We start from the raw sequence: 23834 nt of genomic DNA, 5'->3' as shown, positions 1-23834 counted from the left end.
TGCTCTATCTTTGGAAGGCACAAAAATCTGGTTACATATTTAGACAATATCGTTTTTCAAATCGAACTGATACAAAACAAAAATTATGCTTAATTTCTGCCCCGGTCAACGAACGTGCCGCAACATAGTGAAAAAAAGGTGGAATGCGAAAACCATAGCCGCAAATACAGTCGCCTGCGATTGAACCGGTGGAATGCCTGAGTTCTGCAGGTAAATTAAGCTTTTCTTTTCTAGTCTCTGTTTTCAGAAAGCCTTGTGCGAGATGCTTCACCGCACAAACGTGTTTGTACGCCGCACAAGAATACGCTGTTTTAAAGGTAGCGAACACCAAATCAGCGGGCGCCTATAACAACCTACAAGAAACCCAAGCAGATTTGAAGTCATGTGCAGTGTACCCAACGTTGCCCGGTGGGCGACGTTAGCGACAAGCAAGTTCGTGCAATGTTCGGGCGATATAGCACGGGAATGCTCACCATCAGACATGCTCGAAGGCACGGACTCTTCGGTCTAAAGAAGAGAGGACGTACGTTGCCTAAAAAACGGCGCTTCACGAAGAAAACGACCAACGATTCGGCCAACGCAGCTGCACAGCAATGCACGCATCACAACACGCGACTCCTCCGACTCCCGCCGCCAGCAGCTGCGGCAGCTGCGATCGCGACACACTGCACGCCAGGAGGCGTGATACACGTCGAACCTCGCGACGCCAAACCTCCGCGGGGTGCACCGTCGGGGCGGCATCGCACGCCGTCCGTGCTCCTCGTGAGCCATCAAAGGTCACAGTCGACGAAATGCGAGGCCTTAAAACACTTGTGAAAAAGTATTCGCTGACATTCGTGGCATGAAAACAAAAATGCCGATACAACGGACACGTTGGAATCTATGTGAAGCGAAGCTTTAGTGAAGCGGTTAATTAAATACTTCACAACAGACGCCAAAGCGTACAGTTTTGTCTACTTTCACCCCAAGCAACGAGTGATATCACAGAATGTCCATGTTTGTCCACCAAAACGGGATCACAACATTATTTCCCTGCCATGCTTATATTTAAGCGCTACATCGTTCACAAGGAATGACCAAAGGCGGATGCACAATGATCCGTGGAATGCAGTTAACCCCTCCATAAACATGTCTGTGTGTTTTAGAGATGCCTGTGAGCCGATATTATATGTTCAAGTTTTTACGCAGGAAGTTATCTTTTGTTAGATAGCAGAGAGGTGGACTACTTGGCGATCATACAACGGTTGTATGCGCCATTTCGCGGGTACTTTCACGTAACGTTTGTATGTGTGTCGACAAATTTAGCCCCCGAGATAGCGCTCGACCCAGCCGCCAGCCACGCAAAAAGCGGGAATGTATGCCAAAAAAAGTTCGCTTTCAAAGCAGGCATGCAGAACATAGACGCGAGAACACACAAACGGCCGACTATGAATCACTGACATTCTCATCCGCTGACTTTACGTGCGCAGATCACGATGTCTTCGTAAGCAACATGCAACCTTTAAATAACGCTATCAATACTGCTAAAACATGCACAGGATCTTTACACAAAAACTTTACGTAATATTTAAAAACAGACGCTTTTTAAAAAAAGAGCGCTTCTTTCGTTGACGTGCCGTCAGTGGATGAGACGAGGCGATTAGTCGCTAATGAACAAAATTTATTAGAGAACTTTCAAACATTTACATTCAGCGGGCGTATCGTAACTGGGCAATTTATGTGAGCTCTCCGTACTAGCCATATATACTTTCGGATCTGGAAAAATGCAATTACAGTGGCACGACGAATTTCGGCTACCAGAGCGCCGCGGCTCCGGCCGTGCTACTCGCTGTCGCAGCGCGCTGGCTGCCTGCTGCTGGGAGACGTGAGCAGAACGTCGCCTCGAGGGGCGCGGCTTTGGCGCTCGCTGCAGCCTCCCAATGTCGGTTTCGTGCGCTCTGATAGCCGAAATTCTTCGTGCCACAGTTCGGCGGCTAATTGCATTTTTCCAGATCCGAAACTAGATGTGGCTTGTACGGAGAGCTCACTTTAATTGCCGAAATACGATAAACCCGCTGAATGTAAATGTTTTAAAGTTCCCTAATGAATTTTGTTCATTAGCCGCTAATTACCTCGTGTGACCACTCACTCCGTGGTCGCCACCATTGACGGCACATCTATGGAAAAAGCGTCCCTTTATTTCAAGAATGCAATTTTATCTATTACTTAAAGTCTTCGTAGAAAGACCCGGTATGGTGGCCTTGCATGGTGATATTGCTCACAAAAGAACTTAGTGCGGATGCCCACCGTTGGGCTGTTCCTTTATATACCTACGCCCGCAATTCGCACCAATAACAGAAGAGAAAGAAAGAGCAACATAAAAGTAGTAGCATCCTTTTCAAAATATAGGACCGCTCAGCTCGCCAAACCGCGAAGTGAAAATGCAGCTGATCAAAACACTGACAACATCAGCCCCTGAAGCTGCACCGCGAGACACTAACGGCGATCTAAAAAAATGCAGCAAAACCCACCTCATGATGACTGTCGACTGCAATGCGCTAGCGTGGAATTACTACAGTGACACAACGTATTATCCCCGTAAAAACGGTGTTATGCATGAGGCATGTACTGCAGCGCGACTCCTTTGCATGCTTCGGACGGACGGACGGACGGACGGACGGACGGACGGACGGACGGACGGACGGACGGACGGACGGACGGACGGACGGATGGACGGATGGATGGATGGATGGACGGATGGATGGATGGATGGATGGATGGATGGATGGATGGATGGATGGATGGATGGATGGGTGGATGGATGGATGGATGGATGGATGGATGGATGGATGGATGGATGGATGGATGTTATGAGCGCCCCCTTTGGAACGGGGCGGTGGGTTGTGCCACCAAGCTCTTGCTTTATACTGCCTAATGTCTTACCTAGGTTAAACAATAAAAAAGAAAAGAAAAACACTATGAACTGATCACTATGAACACTATGAATTTTCTGATCCCCTATTGCGAACTGTGCTTTTGTACGTCTCCGTTTTTTTGTAGTTTCCCTACACTTCTTCCACCAATCGCCTCTTACTAATGCCTATTGCAGACATGTTTATTTTTCCACTGTTCCCGCTGAACCCAAGGGCTTCAAGGAGGCCAGTGGTGCCTAAATCAACCGCTGGGTAGACGTCTTCACATTCTAATGAAACATGCTCCATAGTTTCCCTAGCTTTACCGCAGCAACACATGCTTCTTCTTCCTTCTTATACAGTGAACTCTCACTTGAGTGAACTTCAAGGGACCGAAGGAAATAGTTCACTTAACTGAAAGTTCACTAAACTGAATATTCACTAGACCAACATAAGACATGGCATACAGAGTCAGAAGTTTGAAGTGCAATTCATGGAAGAAAAGACATGACAGCGATAGTGTTAGAAATGTGTGAAATGGAATTTGTATATATCAATGAAAAACACACCACGTGGGCCACCGACGAGACTGGAAAGAAAGAGACGACGACCATGCCACGACTAGCTGGTCGGAAAAAAACACACACCACGGGGTTTGTGGTGTGACAGATCGCCGCTTTACTCTGGCGGCGTTGTAAGCACCAGCGATCTTACTTTGTTCATGGCCCCCGAAATTACATGCGTGCTCGTTTCGTGCGGGTGATCTCGGAGGTCATGCCTCGTTGCGGTTCGTTTTCCGCGCCGCCGCTTTGCCCCAAGGGCGCTATAGCGCCAGCGACGTTACATTGCCGCTGGAGCGGCGGTTTGATGAAGGCGGGCATCGGGTGCGCCTGCAGTGCAGTGCAGTGCAAGCTTTGGTCCTCTGAGCGAGTTCGTTAAACTGAAATATTGACTGTTCCGAAATTCGTTTAAGTGAAACAGTTTTGCATAGAATCTATAAGAAAACTGCCGGGGATTTTTTAAAGTTCGTTATTCTGAAATATTCGATAAACCGACGTTCGCACAAATGAGAGTTTACTGTATCTCGCTTTATAGGTGCGTGTTCTTACGCATCCCGATCTCGCTTTGAAAAGTTGTGAGCTTCCCTTTGAGTTATTATAAAGAGAACTTCCTTAAGAAAACTCGGCGCCATGTGGCGGCGCCGCCGCGAAGCCTGCGCGTGGTCTCCGAAATGCATGGCGCTCCGGTGCGTGCGAATTCTGAGAAACGCGTAATGCGGCAACTGGGCTCCTCTAGCGCGCTTCATTATGGACACGCTGCGCCATCTGGTGGCACTGCCGAGAATTCTGCGCGTGATCTACAAGGCGAGAAGCGTGGTGCGCTAGTGATTGCGATTGCTGAGAATGGTCGCCTCGCTTGCCGCACGTAAAGAGGAACATATACAGTTCCCCAAGTTGGCGAGAAGTTCATTGAAGAGCGGTACATGCCCAGTGCGTTTATGGAAGTTCGGTGAAGCTTTGCCGTGAAAGGTGTCCATTGAAAAGGGTCACAAACCCAATGCGTTTGTAGCACTGCATACTAATGCGCTGGGTTGCTACTAATGCGCTGTCTGAGGAACGCTTGTGACGTGGGGGTTCGATTCCGCTCAGCACCGGATAAATCTAAGGGATCTTTTTCGTCACTTTAGAGCGGCATATTCCCAGTGGCACAGACCTAGTCACCAAAATTGGCGTGAACGAAGCTCGTTGAAGACCGGCACACACCTACTGGCACATAACTGGTGACCCGAGCTGCCACCAAAGGGGTTCACTGGAGACCAGCGCAGACCGAGTGGCACATGCCCAGTGCTTAGGTCGGCGTCAAAAAGCTTCTTCGAACAGCGGTGCCCACCCAGTCCCGTGTCTATAGTGACCCATGCCGGCGGGAAAGAGGCCCGTTGAAGAGCGGTACGTATGTAGACGCTACTACATACTCGGATACCTAAGTTGGTCTGCTGGCTGGTTTCGAAACCTATTACCTCAGCAAAGCAGCCAGATGCGCTATTCATTCGACCATGAACTGCCCAGTTAGGCACAAACATACACAGATACAAACATAGATGATAGACACATACACACATAGTCTCCCAAAAGTGCGTGAAGTACCCTAAGAATGCTAATTCACTAAAACATTTTGCTCTGCGGGCGTGCCGACAGATTGGATTCGCGAGCAGCGTCTCACGTGCGGAAAGAAATGGCAGTCTTCAAACACAGCTGGAGTATATCACTCATCTCGCCAAGAACTGCACACATTGTTCGACAACGACGCTGGCGACTGTTAGATACGGGACCTTTTCCTGAGCTTCCTTCGAGTTCACCAGACCACATCGAATTGCGCCACACCTAAGTAAGGAACGCAGAAGCAGATCTACCCCGTTCCCGAGGCGCGGCACGTGCAAACCAGTTGGCGTCCCCCACCTCGTGCGCCGCAGCTGGAGCTATTCACTGCTTGACTCTTCCCGAAAGTGTAGCGAGAGCCTGGCACTGTTCAGGGTAACGTGGGTCCCGAGGCGAGACGGCTGTAATGCACCGTGAAGCCCTGGCAGCAATCATCCCATCCGCCTTTGTGAAGGCAGTTGCGGACCAGCAAGGCAATACCGCAGAGAGAAGTAAGCCCTCGGACAATTGGAGCCCAAGGAGCGACCCTCTGCGCCGGGTGTGACACAATCGCACAGGGGCCTACCATTGGCCGAAAATGACACCTGAGCGGGCTCGCCGATTGGCCGAACGTGACGTGACTTCGAGACACCGAAGGGCTTAAAAGCCAGAGACCGGGAGCAGCAAAAGAACATTCCTTCATTCATCTCTTTCGAGCTTCTTGCCACGCACCGCAGCGTCCGAGTTGCTGCCGGCCCGTAATGATTTTATGACTGTTAATTTCTTTGTGCTCTCACTGTAAATAATGTAAATAAACCTCCAGTTTTCATCTCAAAGTCCTCCTCAACCTCGGCCAACTGCCGCACCCACCGGCAAGGTCCAAATATCTGGGGGACAGCAATTGGGATCGTCCTACAGATCCAACAACTGGTGACAGCGGTGGGATCGTCCTCAAACTCCAACAACTGGTGGCAGCGCTAGGGATGAACCTTCGACCAGAGAGATCCAACTACAGGTGGCAGCGCTAAGGATGACCCTTCGTCCAGAGTAGTCCTAAGGAACTGGTAACAACGAACAAGAGCCTTCGACCCAGAGAGTCCTGAGGAACCCGGAACAGCGGAAAAGAGCCTTCGTCCAAAGGAGTCCCGAGGAACTTGGAACAGCGAAGAGAGAGCCTTCGTCCAAAATAGTCCTGAGGAACTGGGAACAGCGAAGAAGAGCGAGCCTTCGAACCAGAGAGTCCTGAAGAACCGGGAAGAGCGGACCAATGAACCAGATGGCAGGGTGCTGCAACCGCAAGTGAGCGTGTGGTTCTTTTCCTTTTTGATTCGCCAGACCTCAAATGTTGTGTTTATTTTGATAGTTCTAGGAATCGAGAATTTGTTGCATATTGTGTGTTTGCACAAATTAATTAAGGAAAACAGTTCTAACCACCAGTCGGGGCAGCTGCCATGGATCTTAGAAGGTTGACGAGGTTAGACTTGTTGGTGTGCGACGACTTGGGAGTTGAGGCGGACGAACAGATGAAAAAGCCAGCCATCATAAATGCAATTCAAGATAGTGGCAATGATGATGAAAGCATTAAGATTGCTTGGGAGGCGATACAAGAACCACTGGAGCGTGAGCTCCGTGAACGTAAGCGTGAGCGTCAAGAACTTAAGATTAGGTGTGAGCGTCAAGAACGGGAGCGTGAGCAAAAGAACGAGAAAGAGAAGGCAGCATTGGAAAAACAGATACAATATTTTCAGCAGGTAAAGGAACAAAGACAACGCCTGTCTGATAATTCTGTAGACAGTACGGAGCAAAAGAATGAGTAAGTATCTAGCGGATTTTCGCCAAAAGCCAACGAGAAGAGTAGTAAGCCTGTGAGATTGGCTACACATTCATAGGTGAACGGAAAGGACTAGCCGGTAACGATGCCTTAGTGGCAACAGAGGCCGTTAAAGGCCAGAGTGAGAGTGACGAGGTGCTGTGCCAACAGAGGACTGTAGAGACAGCTAGGCCAGCTGCGAACAAATTGGCACAGTTACCGCGCGTGTGCGTCGCATCTCATGGTATCGAGGTCGTTAGCGAGGTACAGGGTACTGTTGACCCGACAGACACGAGCACCCATGTCGAGTCAGATCTGCGTGCCGAAGTAAAGTGCCAGCTGGACGATGCAGTTGAGGGCAGTTCGCAGGATTGCGAGCTCCGTAGCTCAAGGGAAGACCACTGCATTGTTCAGGGATCGGTGCAGCTCTCCGCCATTCTAGGTAGCCAAAAGAGGGATGATTTAGTTAAAGATCATTCAGACTGTGCGGGTAAGAGACCGATCCGGGCCGACGAAATGTGTACCGGCCAGCACGAGGCACGAGAAGGCGACATGAAAGAGAGTTCGAGGAAAAAGCGCCGTAGAAAGAAGCGCGCTAAAGATCGGAATGCGGGGGCTAATGTAGCGCAGCCAAAGACGGCGAAAGACGCATAAAGCCAGGGCGCAAGACAAAGAAAGGTGCGGTCGTCGTTGACGATGTTGACGCATCAAAGACGTTCGAGCCACAGGTCAAAAAGAGACCGAGAAGTATGTTCTGCACGGACGCGGACAAAGGGCACGGGGAAGTTGTGTTCCTTGTCGATCCGTCGTTCTTTTCGAAGTTCAGCGTGTAGTACAAGGAAGCGCAAGGTGGCAAGACAAGACCAGGTGGTAGGGAGTCGCGACGCGGTCAGTCCAGTTCGTGATGAAAGAGGGGCGCCAGGACGCAAATTGGCAGGAGGCTGTAACGTCTTGGAGGAGTTGATACTGAGTTAGCCCTTTTGTTGTCCCTGGATAGCCAGTGTAGCTTTCGAACCATGACCACCTCGAGTACGGCTCAAAAGTATGAGTCAGTCGTAAGCGTTTGAAACGGGAGGCCAAGGGAGCTTCCGCAGAAGGAAAGCGTGTTGTTTTGTTTTATTTTTTTTTTGAACATTTTGAAAATGTTCGCGATTTGAGGCTAGAGTTTCTTTCAATAAGTAAGGTATAAGCTTTCTTAGTGTTTTCGTTTCAGAAGCTCCGAGGTTTGAAAGAGGTGTTTTATTTAAACAATTAGTCTCGCGAGTGTTAGTTAATGAGTATATAGGCTTTCTTTTTTTGTGTGTGTGAGTAACCTGAGTGTCAAGGTTTTCGCTGAGAGGCCTATCGTAACGCGCGTGTGTATTAGTTAACCCTCTTTTTTTATAAGTGTCTTTTTTATTTTCTAAAGTTAACCGCGTAGTTTTCAGTGAGTTCGTGATTTGCACTGAGAAGCGTTCTTAGTTCCATTGGCGCGTGTCCTGTGTGGACGAACGGAAGCAGATTTTTGACTGGGTTGCTCGTGTTTGTTGAGGGCAGCCGTATTCTGACTTCTCTAGTGAGCATGCGTGGAACGAGTTATTAGCAGACGCATTTTTAAGGGTTCTACGGAGTGCGTAACTTTTACGCAAGTGTAGTTGTTCGTTTAAAGGTACGTGTCCTGTATGGACTAGAGAAAGACACGTGAGTAAGCGTGATGGAACGTTCGCGTGCGACGCAAGTACGGGTTCGGAATAGGGACCACAAAGCTAGCGCGCTTGTGATTACGTACTTGTAGAGTTGACCGGACTGTTCAGTGGCCCCAATACGTGCGATAAGTACGCCACTGCGATAGGTTGGAAACATGCTGTTCGTGTAGTTAGACCACTTAAGTTATGTTCGGCTGTTTTCATTTGTTGTTTGCAACGACAACGGCCCTTTGTTTTGCAACAACAATGTCACTCTGGCCTTGTCGGCATTCGGGAAGAAATGAATAGCGGTTTGGAAAGGTGGTTGGAACTGCTTTGTCAAAATTGGGGAAATAAAAGATCAGGGTTCATTTTGACTCAGTAATAGCCTGGCGAGTCAGGGGTGAAGAGCCTGCGCTTACACGTGGTGCAGCGCTGTGTTGCTTTGTTTGTTTGACGTACGTTCTCCAGGGCCCAGGATCCCGAAGTTCGTCAAACGAGGCTCAACACCAGTACCCTGCAGGTTCTTTCAGCGTTCCTCATGGCCAGCGAATTGATGTCACCGGCCATTCCAGCAGCGTCTCACGTGCGGAAAGAAATGGCAGTCTTCAAACACAGCTGGAGTATATCACTCATCTCGCCAAGAACTGCACACATTGTTCGACAACGACGCTGGCGACTGTTAGATACGGGACCTTTTCCTGAGCCTCCTTCGAGTTCACCAGACCACATCGAATCGCGCCACACCTAAGTAAGGAACGCAGAAGCAGATCTACCCCGTTCCCGAGGCGCGGCACGTGCAAACCAGTTGGCGTCCCCCACCTCGTGCGCCGCAGGTGGAGCTATTCACTGCTTGACTCTTCCCGAAAATGTAGCGAGAGCCTGGCACTGTTCCAGGTAACGTGGGTCCCGAGGCAAGACGGTTGTAATGCACCGTGAAGCCCTGGCAGCAATCCCCCCATCCGCCTTTGTGAAGGCAGTTGCAGACCAGCAAGGCAATACCGCAGAGAGAAGTAAGCCCTCGGACAATTGGAGCCCAAGGAGCGACACTCTGCGCCGGGTGTGACACAATCGCACGGGCGCCTACCATTGGCCGAAAATGACGACACCTGAGCGGGCTCGCCGATTGGCTGAAAATGGCGTCACCTGAGCGGGCTCGCCAATTGGCCGAACGTGACGTGACTTCGAGACACCGAAGGGCTTAAAAGCTAGAGACAAGGAGCAGCAAGAGAGCATTCCTTCATTCATCTCTTTCGAGCTTCTTGCCACGGGCCGCAGCGTCCGAGTTGCTGCCGGTCCGTAATGATTTTATGACTGTTAATTTCTTTGTACTCTCACTGTAAATAATGTAAATAAACCTCCAGTTTTCATCTCAAAGTCCTCCTCAACCTCGGCCAACTCCCGCACCCAACGGCAAGGTCCAAATATCTGGGGGACAGCAATTGGGATCGTCCTACAGATCCAACAACTGGTGAGAGCGGTGGGATCGTCCTGAAACTCCAACACGACGTTGCTGTCAGCGGCATTGATCAAGTATCGCCACAGCGTCTATGACACGTATTCCAGGTCCATCAACGCCACTTTCTTTTACCCTTAGGCCAATCACAGCTGACTGCAAAAACAAAGAAGTTAAGGAGAACGTGATCACTAATCTCTGGCTTACACAATACGGCGATAATATTCAACACGACATCTGTTCCAGATAAATGCCAGAGCTATACAGGCAAGTCGGCATCAGGCTGCAGTCACTAGTTAATGCCCTTCTCATGCCCCTGACTAAGCTGCGGAAAGGGTGCCAGCGTTCCAGTACTTGTAAGTCTCAGAGATCCTTAGAAATGCTGGAAGCCCTGAATACACATGCAAGCCTTCAGCATGGACATCATGATTCACCCGTTCTCGTCACTTAACATAGGCGTAAATGTGCATAGACATTACAGTGTCATACAATATACATCAGGTCTCTCATGACATGTTTACCCCGTATGTACTCACTAACCGGATTCAAATATTAGCCATATGTGAACCTAAACTGCAAAGTTCCATGAAACTACCTGCCTACGAATTCATACCTTCAAGGCGTGTGAGTGAGAGAGAGGGAGAGAAACATTCAACGTGCAGCCAACATACAATTTGTGGTCACACGGACATTACCTGCATTTTCCTCACGCGGTGCAGATCTATGACGAGAGCCATACGGTATCTATCTACGTGATATACAGCGCCGTGTCCTTCAAGAGTACTGGTGTGTGTATGTATCGCCTTGGGGAACGTCTTAATGTGAAAGACTGCGAGAGCTGTTACTGAAGGATAAATCATTATCATCATCATGATCAGCCTGTTTTATGCCCACTGCAGGACGAAGGCCCTTCAATGCGATCTCCAGTTACCCCTGTCCTGCGCCAACCGATTACAACTAGCGCCCGCGAATTTCCTGATTTCCTCGCGCCACCTAGTCTTCTGCTGTCCTTTACTGCATTTCTCTTATCTTGTTGCCCATTCTGTAACCCTAATGGTCCAACGGTTATCTAACCAGCGCATTACGTGACCTGCCCAGCTCCATTTTCTTTCTCTTGACGTCAGTTAGAATATCGTCTATACCCATTTGCTCTCTGATCCAAACCGCTCTATTTCTGTCGTATAAGGGGACACTGCACTAGCCCGTAAAAAAGGACACGGACAGGAACATGAAAAAAGACACACCGAACGCTAGACATCAACTGGCTTTATTCTGAGGAGGACACAAATATATATGCAAAAAGACACGTGCGAAGTGATCAATCCCTGAAGCGCATGCGCAGATGCACCTTATTGTGCAAGAATTTTATTTGTTTTGCCGTCAAAGATGCATTTGACGTCAAAGATAACAACTAGCCAAGTTTTCTACCTTAAATCTCTTTCTGTGTCAATGCTAAGCCTAGCAATCTTCGCTCCATGGCTCTTTGCGCAGTCTTTATATTGTTCTCAAGCGTCTTTGTCAGTATCCAAACCTCTGCCCGATATGCCAGCACTGGTAAAATGCACTGATTGTGCACCTTCCTTTTCAATGATAATGGCAAGCTTCCAGTCAGGAGCTGGCAATGTCTGCCGTATGCGATCCAACCCATTTTTATTTTTCTATGAACTTCCTTCTCATCATCAGGGTTCCCTCTCATTAATTGACCTAGGTAAACGTACTCCTTCACAGACTTTAGAGGCTGACTGGCGATCCTGAACTCTTGTTCCTTCGCCCGGCTATTCATCATTGTCTTTGTCTTCTGCATATTAATCTTCCAGCCCCACACTTACACTCTCTCTATTAAGGTCCTCAATCATTTGCTGTAACTCGTCTGCATTGTTGCTGAATAGAACAATGTCATCGGCAAACCGAAGGTTGCTGCGATATTCGCCGTCGATCCTTACTCCTAAGCCTGCCCCAGTTTAATAGCTTGAATACTTCTTCCAAGCACGCAGTGAATAGCATTGGAAAGATTGTGTCTCCCTGTCTGACCCCTTTCTTTATAGGTATCTTCCTACTTGCGCAAAATTAAGGTAGCTGTGGAATCTCTGTAGATATTTTCCAAGGTATTTACGTAAGCGGTCTGTACTCCTTGATTACGTAATTCCTGTATCACTGCTGGTATCTCTACTGAATCAAACGTCTTTTCGTAATCTATGAAAGCTATACAGAGAGGCTTATTTTACTCTGCGGATTTCTCGATAACTTGATTAATGACATCAATGTCAGTACCAGTTCCGTCTCGTTCGGAAAGACTTCTCCGATGCGTGAGACAGGCAGCCGAGACCGTGAACTGTTTGGTATAGCTCCCTCAAGACGCGTCAGTGAATTCGCCGTAAGCGCTGAATGTTTTTTTCTTTTTTTCATTTTCTAATATTCATTTTTTTCCACACTACTCTTAAGTGCTGTTCAATTCCGCCGGAAATAGATCGTGTATCTAGCCGCGTTCATGGCCGCTTGTGTACGGGAGTCTCCCAAACCACGATGTCAGAACCACTGAGAAATACTATGCCCTGCCGTCTACTGCGATCATCAAAACCCTTATAACGCGGACAATTCAAGCATGTTTTCAGGCATTTGAGATATACTAAATGGACTTAAACTGACTCTACCGACATGCATCGCGCTGGCTTTATAATGGGCGCCCCCTTCCCACACACACACACACACATCTATAGCGGATAAATCAAAGAAGTGTTTAAGCATGTAGGGCCCTCTGGTCTGTACTTGTCGGCGATGAGGTAGCCTCGCCACCTATGGGATTATCTGACTGAGCTATGTCGAATGCTCGATTGCCATAGTCGGAAGTTCGAATCCCTCTATAAGGGAAGGATAAATGCATACCTACAAATAACAACCGGCGGTATAAACGTACAGCACCTATTCGTGGAAGCACCTATGTTTCAGGAGCAGGCATTTTGCATCCTTACCTTCTGAACATGACCTCATCATCATGAACACTAGCAGTTCAGCACATTGGCGCGGGCCAAAGAAGTCTACCTGACAACGGTGTGCCGCGGTGGTTGACTGCGTATCCTACATATTTGACAGACCACAAGTTGGGGGCCTTTTCTCTTCATGCGTGATACGAAGCATTCACTCAAAACTTCAGTTGCATATGCAAGAGTTGTGCCGAGGTAGTGACTCGGTGTGCAGGTGATGCGATTGCAGATGCACTGAGATCGTCCATGAGCAGCGTGACACTAATAACAGCTAATCGAATGTGCTTCAAGAACGAACTTGAGAGACTTCCTGTGATTCGACGGGCGAGTCGAAAAGATTTAGTAGGAGCACTAAGTACATCCACCACCTGAGACAGGCACGAGGCATACAGAAGATTTAACGCCCCATCGACGAATTGCAATCCTATAGCGCTGAAAATGCAATTCGCTCGACAGCAGTAAGCCTTTGTTGTACATATGGCGAAAGCCGCGGAGTCTTCACTTCTCTCTAAACTACGGCATCCTTTCGCATCTCTAGCCCTTCTGTCCCAACACCGGCGGCAGCTTAATGCGGGAAAGTTCCTGGCGAGATTGCCACTCTCACCCGCAGTGGTGCTACACGCGTGTGAACTATCACTTGGATCTTATAAACAGACGTGAAATGTTTGACCAAGGAACTTGACGCCACTCTTGCAGCCTCTATAATCATCTTTATCTGACCAAATTACGCACTTAGCTCCAAACTATCTGGAGTGTACAAGAGGCCCGGAGAAGGCTTTACACCGTACAGCTAGTCATGGAAGAAAGATCTCCGTTTTCTCCGCAGATGAAATGGAACACTGCGAAAGGAGTGTAACACTTAGGAAGACCTCTGCTTCACCTGCACGCTAACTTCAATTTATTTGCGTAAAACTATACCTAAATCTACACACGGCCAAAAGAGGAAGACAAACAACCCCACATTCATCATCCTCCGTAATGTTGCCTGTCTCGAAATAAGTGAACTTGCCGCTCACTTTTATCGCAGGGTCTAAATATTCTGCCTACTGCTCTGTTTAGGCGATATAGATAATGGCGCTTTGAGCAACCGTGATGACATTTGAAAAGACGTGCGCAGTCGTGGCATATATCTTCCTCAGCGACCTTCATGTGCACTGACACTTCTCTCTCACTTGAACAGCGACATGCAAAATGTACTTGCATGATCCGACATGAACGCAGCTGCCTTTGACAACCTTCCTGAAGTTATTGCATACGCTAAACGCCATCTTCGCGACTACAAGCCTGGCGCCGTGAACTACAATATTTCGACCATGGCGCCCCTATGTATGGCACATCGCTTCGATGTTAAAGACAACTTGAGTTCAAGTCAACGGGCGATTCTGAACGGCCCGACCTGCTCGTGGCTATGCCTGCAGTATAGCGACGCACAAGCGAAGCCCGTGGCTGCCACGGCTTACTCTTCGTCTCAGGGTCGAAATGTACCTGGCTCGATCCCGCTCGCTCAACAGACTTCGTTTTAAATGTGCGCACGTGTGCGTACAAATACACCTGAACGTGCATGGGTGGTTGTGAATGCCGCTGGCGCGAGTTAAGCATACGGGAAAAAATAAATAAATACAGATTCAAGTTTCCTTCCTTCCTTTGTTGCGGGTGTGCTGTCATGCAATAGATGTTCCACGGAAGTGTGCGTGCCCCATCATAAAGAGAGCATCGGTTCCCACAAAGCGGCATGTTTTGGACGGCCCACTTTGGCGTTTTCCATATCGCTCCTTGCCTTTCTTTGCATTACTTCTCCCTCACTCCCCCATGCCGTGGGCACGCGTATACCTTGAACGGAGCACTGAAATGAGACGCGTGCTACATGTCGAACTGCAAAAGTTACGCTTTAGACGATTCGTATTTATAATCGACAACGCAAAGGGCGACGTTGTATACAGCAAGCGAGGGCGCTGACGTCGGGCCATATATACAGCCGTTCAGTCCAAGTCCTTGGCGCGGAACATCCTTCCTGTTCTTGCGCAGCGATCTCTCGCAAATGTCACGTCAGGCACCTCACACGGTCTCTACTCCGTACGCGGTCTTTATCACATCCCCGATCCGCATGCGAGCGCGCTCACGTGCTACCTTACCTGCTCGGCCTCATTATTTTTCCGAGCAGCATGCGAGTACAACGCCAGTTCGCTGTCATGGTGCGGCCATCACCCACCATTAAACTTTCTCGAAAAAGGCTTGCGCCTTGGCTGTAACCACGCCTTACGTTGCCTGCCCTTTTTGTGCATGCGTAACATTTAACGTGAACTGACGAGTGTTTATTCCGCTCTGTGCGATTTTCTAAGTCCCAGATATATGTAGAGAGAGAGAGAGAGAGAGAAAACAAGGGTAGGAAAGGCAGGGAGGTCAACCAGAACAGCATCCGGTTTGCTACCCTACACTGGGGGTGGGGGAAAGGGGAATAGAAAGAGGAAGAAAGGGAGAGAGGAAGCACTGAGTACGTGTGGGAGCGACACCATACACAAGGACACTATAAACGGTCTGTTAAGCCCGTGCACTTCAAGTACCGCACTAGTGCACGAATCGCTTTTCGAGCTAGTGACGGGTGTGGCCACGGTCCGAGTATCTTTGACTCGGTGAAACATCTCGAGCCCAGTCTGCGTAAAGTTGCCCGCAGAGAGAGGCGTTGGACATCGTAGCGAGGGCAGGTACACAATAGGTGCTCGATGGTCTCCTCGCACCCACAGGAGTCGCACATCGGGCTCTCGGCCATTCCCATACGGTAGGAGTATGCGTTCGTGAACGCCACTCCCAGCCACAAGCGACACAACAAGGTTGCTTCGCCGCGGGGAAGGCTAGATGGCAGTTGTAGCCGTAGCGTGGGGTCCAGTTTACGTAATCTGCAATTTAGGCCACTTGAAATCCAGAGATCTTGGGACTTCTTACGCGCAAGTCGGCGAAGTTCTCTGGCAGCGTCCGCCCTCGCCAAAGGTGTTGGACGCGTCTTGGTATCTTCGTGGGCACACCGGGCAGCCTTGTCAGCTAGGTTGTTGCCGACGATGCCACAGTGAGCAGGAATCCACTGAAATATAATGTGGTGTCCACTTTCCAGAGCATGGTGGTGCAGTTCCCTGATTTCAGATGTCATTTGCTCGTAAGTTCTGGGACGTAATGCGGACTTGATGCTGTGAAGGGCTGCCTTTGAGTCACAAAATACGACCCATTTCTCTGTAGGCTCTTCGGTGATGTACATCATAGCGGCATGGAGAGCTGCAAGTTCTGCCGATGTAGATGTAGTCGTGTGCGACAATTTGAATTTAACTGTAACGTTCTTGGCTGGAACGACGAATGCGGCAGTTGAGCTGGTAGGTGAGGTGGAACCATCGGTATATATATGTATGCGGTCATGATACGTCTGGTGCAGTAATATGAGTGTAAGTTGCTTCAGAGCCGGCGATGGATGATTGGACTTTTTTGTAATTCCAGGAATAGCAAAATTCACTTGAGGCTGTCGCAGGCACCACAGGGGAGAGGAAGGCTTCGCCGCCGGTGTAATTGATGCCGGTATGTACTCATGATGAGCGCTAATAACTCGTGAAAAGGTCGCTTGAGGTCTCTCGGCTGGTAGGGAGGCCAAATGATGGTCGGGGATCCTTGACAGATGGCGAATGTGCGCTCTGAGAGAGTCGACAGCTACATGTGTCTGGATTGTATGGTCTCCTGCGATGGCGATTGTCGCTGCTGTTGAGGTGCACCTAGGCAGCCCTAAACACGTGCGTAGGGCTTGACCTTGTATGCTCTCCAAGGCGCGAAAGTTCGTCTTGCATGCATTTGACAATACTGGTAGGCTGTAACGAAGGAGTCCGAGAAACAAAGCCCTGTACAGCTGCAACATAGAATGGACTGGTGTACCCCAGTTTTTCCCGCATAGAAATCGGAAGACCTGAGCAATGGCGACTAGCTTCTTCTTCAAATAGACGCAGTGAGGGCTCCATGAGAGGTTGCGGTCAATGATGACGCCCAGAAAGCGATGCGTCTTAACATAGAGTACAGCTTGACCATTGATCGTAACAGGATACGATGACATTTGTTTCCGCGTAAAACCAAGTAATGCGCACTTTTCAGTAGACACACTGAGGCCTTGCTCTCGGAGATAAGAAGCCGTCATGGTTGCCGCCCGCTGAAGCCTGGCTCTTAGCTGAGGGCGAGTCACCGCAGAGGCCCAGATGCAAATGTCGTCGGCGTATATTGAGACATGTACTGTCTGCGGTAGGTAATCCGCTAGTCCTACCAGGACGAGGTTGAACAAAATAGGGCTCAACACTCCACCCTGCGGCACACCACGGCAGATGGAATGGTCTGAAGTTGGGCCGTCTTCGGTCTGTAAGAAAAAACGCCTCTCAGTCAAATAGTCCCGAATCCATTGATACATCTGGCCACCAACTCCAACAGCCTCAAGTGAGTTTAGTATGGCCTCGTGGGCGACGTTGTCGTATGCTCCTTTTATATCCAGAAAAAGTGCCGCAGATAGGCGCTTGAGGCTTTTTTGATTTTGGACCCATGTTACGATGTCAATGACGTTGTCGATGGACGTGCGACCTCGACGAAAACCTGTCATGGCGTCCGGATAGATGTTGAATCGTTCTAGGTACCATTCCAATCGAGCAAGAATCATTCTTTCCATCACTTTGCCGACGCAGCTCGAAAGCGCAATCGGACGATATGATGAGATCTCAAGCGGAGACTTTCCAGGTTTCAGAATGGGGATCAAGCGGCTCAATTTCCATTGCTTAGGAACGGCGCCGTTCTGCCAAGATTCATTGTAGTAGTTGAGCAGCTCATCACGTGCGTTATGTCCAAGGTGGCATAGGGCGGCATACGTGATGCCATCAGGTCCTGGTGACGAAGAACGCCGGCAGGTCGCCAACGCAGCATCGAGTTCTTCGAGTGAAAATAGCACGTTCATTTCTGGTACACGTGCCTCAGGGATGTCATTCAATGCTACGTCAGTAATGATGGCCACGGACCCAGCAACCCGTGCACAGAACTCTTCAGCCACTTGAAGTTCCGAGCGGAGTTGGTAGAGGGCCAGAGCAGCGAAGGGCTTCCTTTGATGCGGAGATGAGCGAAGACCCCTAACCGTTCTCCATATGTGCAAGAGCGACTTGCGGGGATCAAGCGACTGACAGAATGCTTTCCATCTCTTATCTTCCAATTTATCCATGCGACGCTGGACTTTCTTTTGTATGCGTCGTGAAGCCCTCAGATCCAAGACGGACTTCGTGCGCCGATACCTCCTCTCCGCTTGTCGGCGTGCTGCACGCAGCCTCTCCAGTTCCATGTCCAAGTCTGTTCGCTTTGTTGACCTTGGAAGCGAGCAGATGGATGTTTTCAATGCTTCTGCGATTGCTTCTTCGATAGTGTGTGAGAGGCCTTCCTGACATGTGTCATCCATATCCTTCTGAAATTTTGACCAATCAACTGTACGCAAGGCAGTAGAGGAGCGTTGCTCAACTCCTCTAATCTTTATGTATGTTGGAATATGGTCGCTTCCATGTGTTTCTATGTCTGTAAACCATTGGACGCTCGAGGCAAAGCGCCTTGACACCAAAGTTAAATCCAAGCAGCTACTGTAGGTCGTGCCTCGCAGAAATGTAGGGCTGCCGTCATTCACGCAGCACAAATCATGGTCGGCAGCAAAGGAGGCAAGGCTCCTGCCTTTGGAGTCAATTTTAGTGCTTCCCCATAGCTGGTGATGCGCGTTGAAATCACCTGTGATAACCCAGGGGCCATTGTTCATTTGTAATATTTTCTTTAGTCGTTCACCGTCAAAGTGACCCGCTGGGGATATGTAGGCTCCTATTAATGTAAATGACACATTCTTCTTTTGGACATTTACGCAGACATATTGGTTGTCGTCATGAGGCTCTATCGCATTAGCGACATATGTTAAGTCCGTGCGGATGTAGATTATCACTTTCGTGCTCGCACCGCATGTGGACGAGACGAAAGATTCATAACCGGACAGTCTGAGTGGAGTTGATGTATTTGGTTCGCAAATGACCAGTATGGGGAAGCGATGTGTGAAAATGAATTGGCGAAAGTCTGATATACGGGTCCTTAGACCCCTGGCATTCCATTGAAAGATCGACGCACTTTTAAGTTCAGTGCGGAAGGGGACTATTGATCGAGCCATGATGCTTAAACGATGCTAGCAAGCACTGGATTTAGTGCATCCAGTATTTGCAGAGCGCTTCGAGCTGCTGGTGTTTGCAGCTTGTTCAGTATAATGCGCATTGTATTAATTAGCGATTGCAGCATATCAGCCACCTGCCTGTCGTGGTCGCACAAATCGCCGACAGTAGACGTCGGGGGTTGTCCAGCGAAAGCTTGCTGTGTGTCTGTTGGTGAATGTTGTCGTTTCGGTAGAGCCGGCCAAGATTCGGCAGACGTGGTCTTCTCAGTGGACTTGCTCTTCGCGGTCCTGTCCACATTGTCTGGCCTGGGCGGTGGAGGAGGAGGTGGTGTTGTAGGAAGTGGCATGCGCCTTCCTTGAGGAGCCTTCCTTGAGGAGCGCCGGCGACGTGAACGTCGCTTCCTGATTTTTTCGGCGGCTTCGCGATGAGATGAATGATCTCTCGCCATCTCTTTCAAGATGGCCATTTCCTTCTTAATATGTGGGCATTTCTTCGATGAAGCTTCATGTGATCCTCCGCAGTTGGAACACTTCACTACAGTCGCGCCACATTTATCTGCAGCGTGGGGCTCTCCGCAGCGGGGGCATGCTGCCTGATTTTCGCAGACGCTGCTCACGTGTCCCAGTTTCATGCATTTGCGGCACTGAAGAGGTTTCGCAATGAAAGGCCGCACTGCATGTCTGAAGTGTCCCACCTTAACATGCGAGGGTATATATTTACCCTTGAATGCTATTTTCACGCAGCGTGAACTGCCTAGCCGCTTAACATCAACGATGACCTCATCATTGGCTGGCTTGATAAGAATCGGCAAGTCGTTATTAAGGATAGCAACGTCTACGTCGTAGATAACACCGGTGACCACGTCAGATCCCAGAGGGATGTAAGAGCGCACCTGAATGCCATCGAGGTCCGTTACGCTGCGTAGAGTGGTCAAAGCAGCCGCATGCTGGACATCAACCGCCAGAAGATTTTTTCGGGTGTTCATTCGAATGTCCGATATTTCGTTTGGCACCAGGGCTTCCAGTGACATCGACACAGATTGCCTGTTAAGTAGCCTCATGTTGACGTTGGGAAGCAGGGGCACAAATATGATGGTATTGGCGTCCGGCCTCTGCGGCTGTCTCACTGTTTGCGTGCTTGACGATGAGGACGTCCTGGTGTTCCTTCTCTTCGCTCTGCGGCTCTGCACAAGCTGGAAGTCGTCATCGGAAGTGTCCTCACTGCTGAGAGAGTAGACATGGGTGTCCTCGCTGTCGGTGTCGCTCTGCTGACCGATCCGCTTCCTGGAGGCCGCCGCCGCTGACGCCGCCATCGCCGGCAGACGTGCGGGGTCGTCCACTTCCATTACGACCGAGCAGGGAGCGAAGACCAGCGGATGAACTTAGGTTTTCACAGAAATAAGGCGGAGCTAGAAAGAACAGCGCTGTATCAAAAGACACTTCGTCGTCTTTTTCAGGGAGCCCAGATATATGTACTTCGGCATGTCTCGTAGGAGCACGAAGAACTATACGATCATCAATGCAGAAACAAGGCCGCCGCCTTGAGGTTTCCAAAGCCGATATTATACGGGCCGCACTGTTTCATGCAGAATTTCAATTAGATTGCAAGGAGTACAATTCGCCGCTACAAGTCTGACCTTCACGTGGACTCCACCGACGCGTGCCATTTCTTCTGTATTTGTTGAGGATGGGGGTCACCAGAGCCTACACAGCGCTAATTGGAACAGCTGACAGTGCCGAGTGTCTGCAGCTGCTAACAGAACGTCAACCACTAATTGTACCGCTACACGACCTCGATTTGATTAACAAAAAACAACCGCTATCCAATGAATTCCAACAAGCAGACGATTACCCACTCTCCGTTGCTACGCTACTGGAACACCGTCACGTAACGATCATCGGCCCAGAATACAGTGAAGGCATTTTTGCGCATTTTTTTTTTTTCTAGGACTAGTGACCTGGGCGAACGCCTTGACTTCACGTGCCGCTATCCGCGTACGAGCACGCAGCTAACGCCGGCTTCCTCTCCCTCTCATCCTCACGTTCCCCCTCCAACAGCGTACGGCAGCCTGTGTATGTTACAGGTGAGAACATATCGGTTGGAGTTTGCCTTTAAATATATAAAGCTGAGCACGTTCGACCACTCGATCCCTCGCTCGAGGTGAGAGAATACCAACACACAATTCGAGCAGTGACAACACGAGTGGTGGCGGAGGGCCAATTGAAAATCACGCGTGCGAAGAAACAAAACGTAAAAGCGTAAATTGATCGCGTTGAGCCTCGCCGGAATGATATATAAGCCTCGCACCTTCGCAAGAAACGGGGTTAACCGAAGGGGCCGATTTGTTTATTAATCATATAAGAAGCCAACAAACAAAGACACCGAGGACAACACAGTGGAAATTACTTGTACTTGCTAATAGAAATAAATAAATTAATGGCAATGAAAATGCATGAAAAAAAATTGCCGTAGGTGGGGAACGATCCCACGTCTTCGCATTACGCGTGCGTGTTGCTCCAGCCAACTGAGCAACAGCGGCGGCGTTTTCCCATACACTGTCTAGGGTATTTGCGTTTTACTACTCGAACCATAGACGGACGTCGAGCCACATAATGTGGTGACGGACGTCTGCTAGGACTGGAGCACTTAGACCTCCCTCTCTCGCCCCCGGCCCCTCCCCTCTCTTAAAAGGGGAATAAAGTTCATACCTTCATTCATACTCGAACTAAGCTTGGGAGTGTTAGCCAGCGACACCACTCACGAAGCTCGGCGGCGGATGTGCCACGTCTTATCTGCCGCAAGCGCCACGCGTACGTAACGCCTTCAGGTGTGACGTAAAGGCTCAAACAGCGCAGGTCTTATCTGGTGAGCGTTGGTTGGATGCATTTAGCCAAGGCGTGCGGGAAAACGAACATGTTCCTAAGGGTGGGCAGCGCAACCCGGACGAAAGGCAAGAGGAAATACACGATGTATTTCGTCCGGGTTGCGCTGCCCACCCTCAGGTACATGTTCAATCACCAACTCGCCCAGCTTGCCGTGTTAATTGGGCGAAAACGAACGCAGGTATTTGTATGATTCGTACAGCGGAGCCTATCGTGGGTCAAGCGTTTGAAGCTTCAGGGAAAAGTAATCAGTCTTGCGTATATTTTCTTTTTTCTCGAGCGCCCGTGAACGCTCTCCTGCCAACGAGCCTTCCATTGTTGCTATGACGGTACACTAATACGAAGGCAGGATGGAATGTGTGCAGGAAAGATCGGAAAAGGCAAAGGAAGGGCGAAATTAACAGGGAATTGTTGCGAATGTTTTGAGTGTGCTGCCGTCGAACGCTCCGAACTCACCAACGGAGTTGCCATAGGCTGTTCAGAGAACAACGAAAGAACTGTCAGCAATAGCTTCTTCTACCTTTTACTTTCCATTGCGTAAATCATGCGCAGCCGACGAGATAGAAACACTCACTTCTTCTTTTCGACACTGCTGCTCCCCACCTCCAAACCCTAGAAAGACCACCGCCGAATCACCGCACTATATTCTGGTTTCGTCTCCCCGCTATAAGGATCACAAGCAACCGACAACGACGATGTAAACCGCATTTCACTCGTAAATGCCTGGTCACAGTATAAAGCAGAGGGCACTGACGTCACGCTCCGAGGCCCACAGCCGATGGAATCGGAACATAGCACGGCATATGAAAAAGGGCGGCAACGTTACAGCACTAACTGCAGTCGTTTGTTTGCAATAGAAGCTTGGGCCTCAAAAGGTAACGTCAATGCTCGGCCGCGTGGCTGTACACGATGCCTCGGCGATCCTCCGTCGCGCGCCTCCACCAAAGCGTGTGGGCTACAGTTGCGCTTTCGGCGTGCACAGAAACGACGACGACACACATATATATGTGCATCGCCAAGACATAGCGTGACAAACGCTACCTGGTGGACTACGTCCAGAAAGGCCTGGTAAAGTTCACCAGTGGAGCCCTGGACTGAAGGCGCCCTAGCCTAAAGCGACAAGTCTTAACATCAATAAAATGTACATTCATTCTTTCCTACCGGTGGCACCACTGACCACGTACACCAAATGACCACGTAGTACGTCATTGTCCTGTCAAGCGCGGAGTCGACTGCACTCACCGCCAACGTTGTTCTCGGTGGTGAACGGGAAGAGTCGGCGCAGCTGCGTCGGTCAGCGAGTGCACGCGACACGTCTTCTACGACGCGCGCGCAGACGTGTGTGTCCCTTTGCCCCAAGCGGCGACGAGCGGTCCGCCGTCATACGAAGACGACGCCGTGGAAGCGTTATCAATTTTCTTGGTCCGTCAGTATAACAGGAATACACCTGCGATATGCCCTTTGTTTCCGCTCGCCTATTCCTTTCGCCATTTCTGTTAGTGACGTTATGCTCGGTGGATCTCTCTCTGCCGCCTGTTCCGAAACACAGACGACGTCGAGCAGACGGCAGAGCGGGAACCCTGTAGCGAGAGAGAAGCAAAGGAATGAAAACGAAGAAAGGTCACCGGGCGACATCCAAGACCAAACGACCGCATCTGAGCGGCAGTATACGCTGCGCAATCGCTCACGCACTTCGTCGGTACACAAGCGAAAGGGCAGACGTCGCTGCGAAAGCGTTTATTCTTGGCTTTTTCGTGCAAGCTTCGACACGTGGCGCAGATGCACACACGCACGAGGCTACGCCCCATGGCTCACACGTTCCTT

At 49.7% G+C, this 23834-nt stretch overlaps 1 protein-coding gene across 10 annotated transcripts in view; it reads right to left on the bottom strand.

Moving 5' to 3' along the window:
* The window catches only part of LOC126539898 (glycoprotein-N-acetylgalactosamine 3-beta-galactosyltransferase 1-like), a 166537-nt gene that overhangs the window by 51160 nt on the left and 91543 nt on the right, over window positions 1-23834 (bottom strand). For 2 of the 10 annotated variants that reach the window (XM_055075693.2, XM_055075697.2), the window contains exon 1: window positions 23253-23509. The exons of 7 other annotated variants lie outside the window; for them this stretch is intronic. The gene's annotated coding sequence lies outside the window, so the exon portion shown is untranslated. Of the gene's footprint in view, window positions 1-473; window positions 617-23252; window positions 23510-23834 lie in introns of those variants that run through there. One more of the 10 variants, XM_050186712.2, reaches the window with a different exon arrangement.

The sequence above is a fragment of the Dermacentor andersoni genome, chromosome 2 (genome assembly GCF_023375885.2).
Source record: "Dermacentor andersoni chromosome 2, qqDerAnde1_hic_scaffold, whole genome shotgun sequence".
In the NCBI taxonomy this organism is placed as follows: Eukaryota; Metazoa; Arthropoda; class Arachnida; order Ixodida; family Ixodidae; genus Dermacentor; species Dermacentor andersoni.
This window is presented reverse-complemented; position numbering and strand designations above follow the sequence as displayed.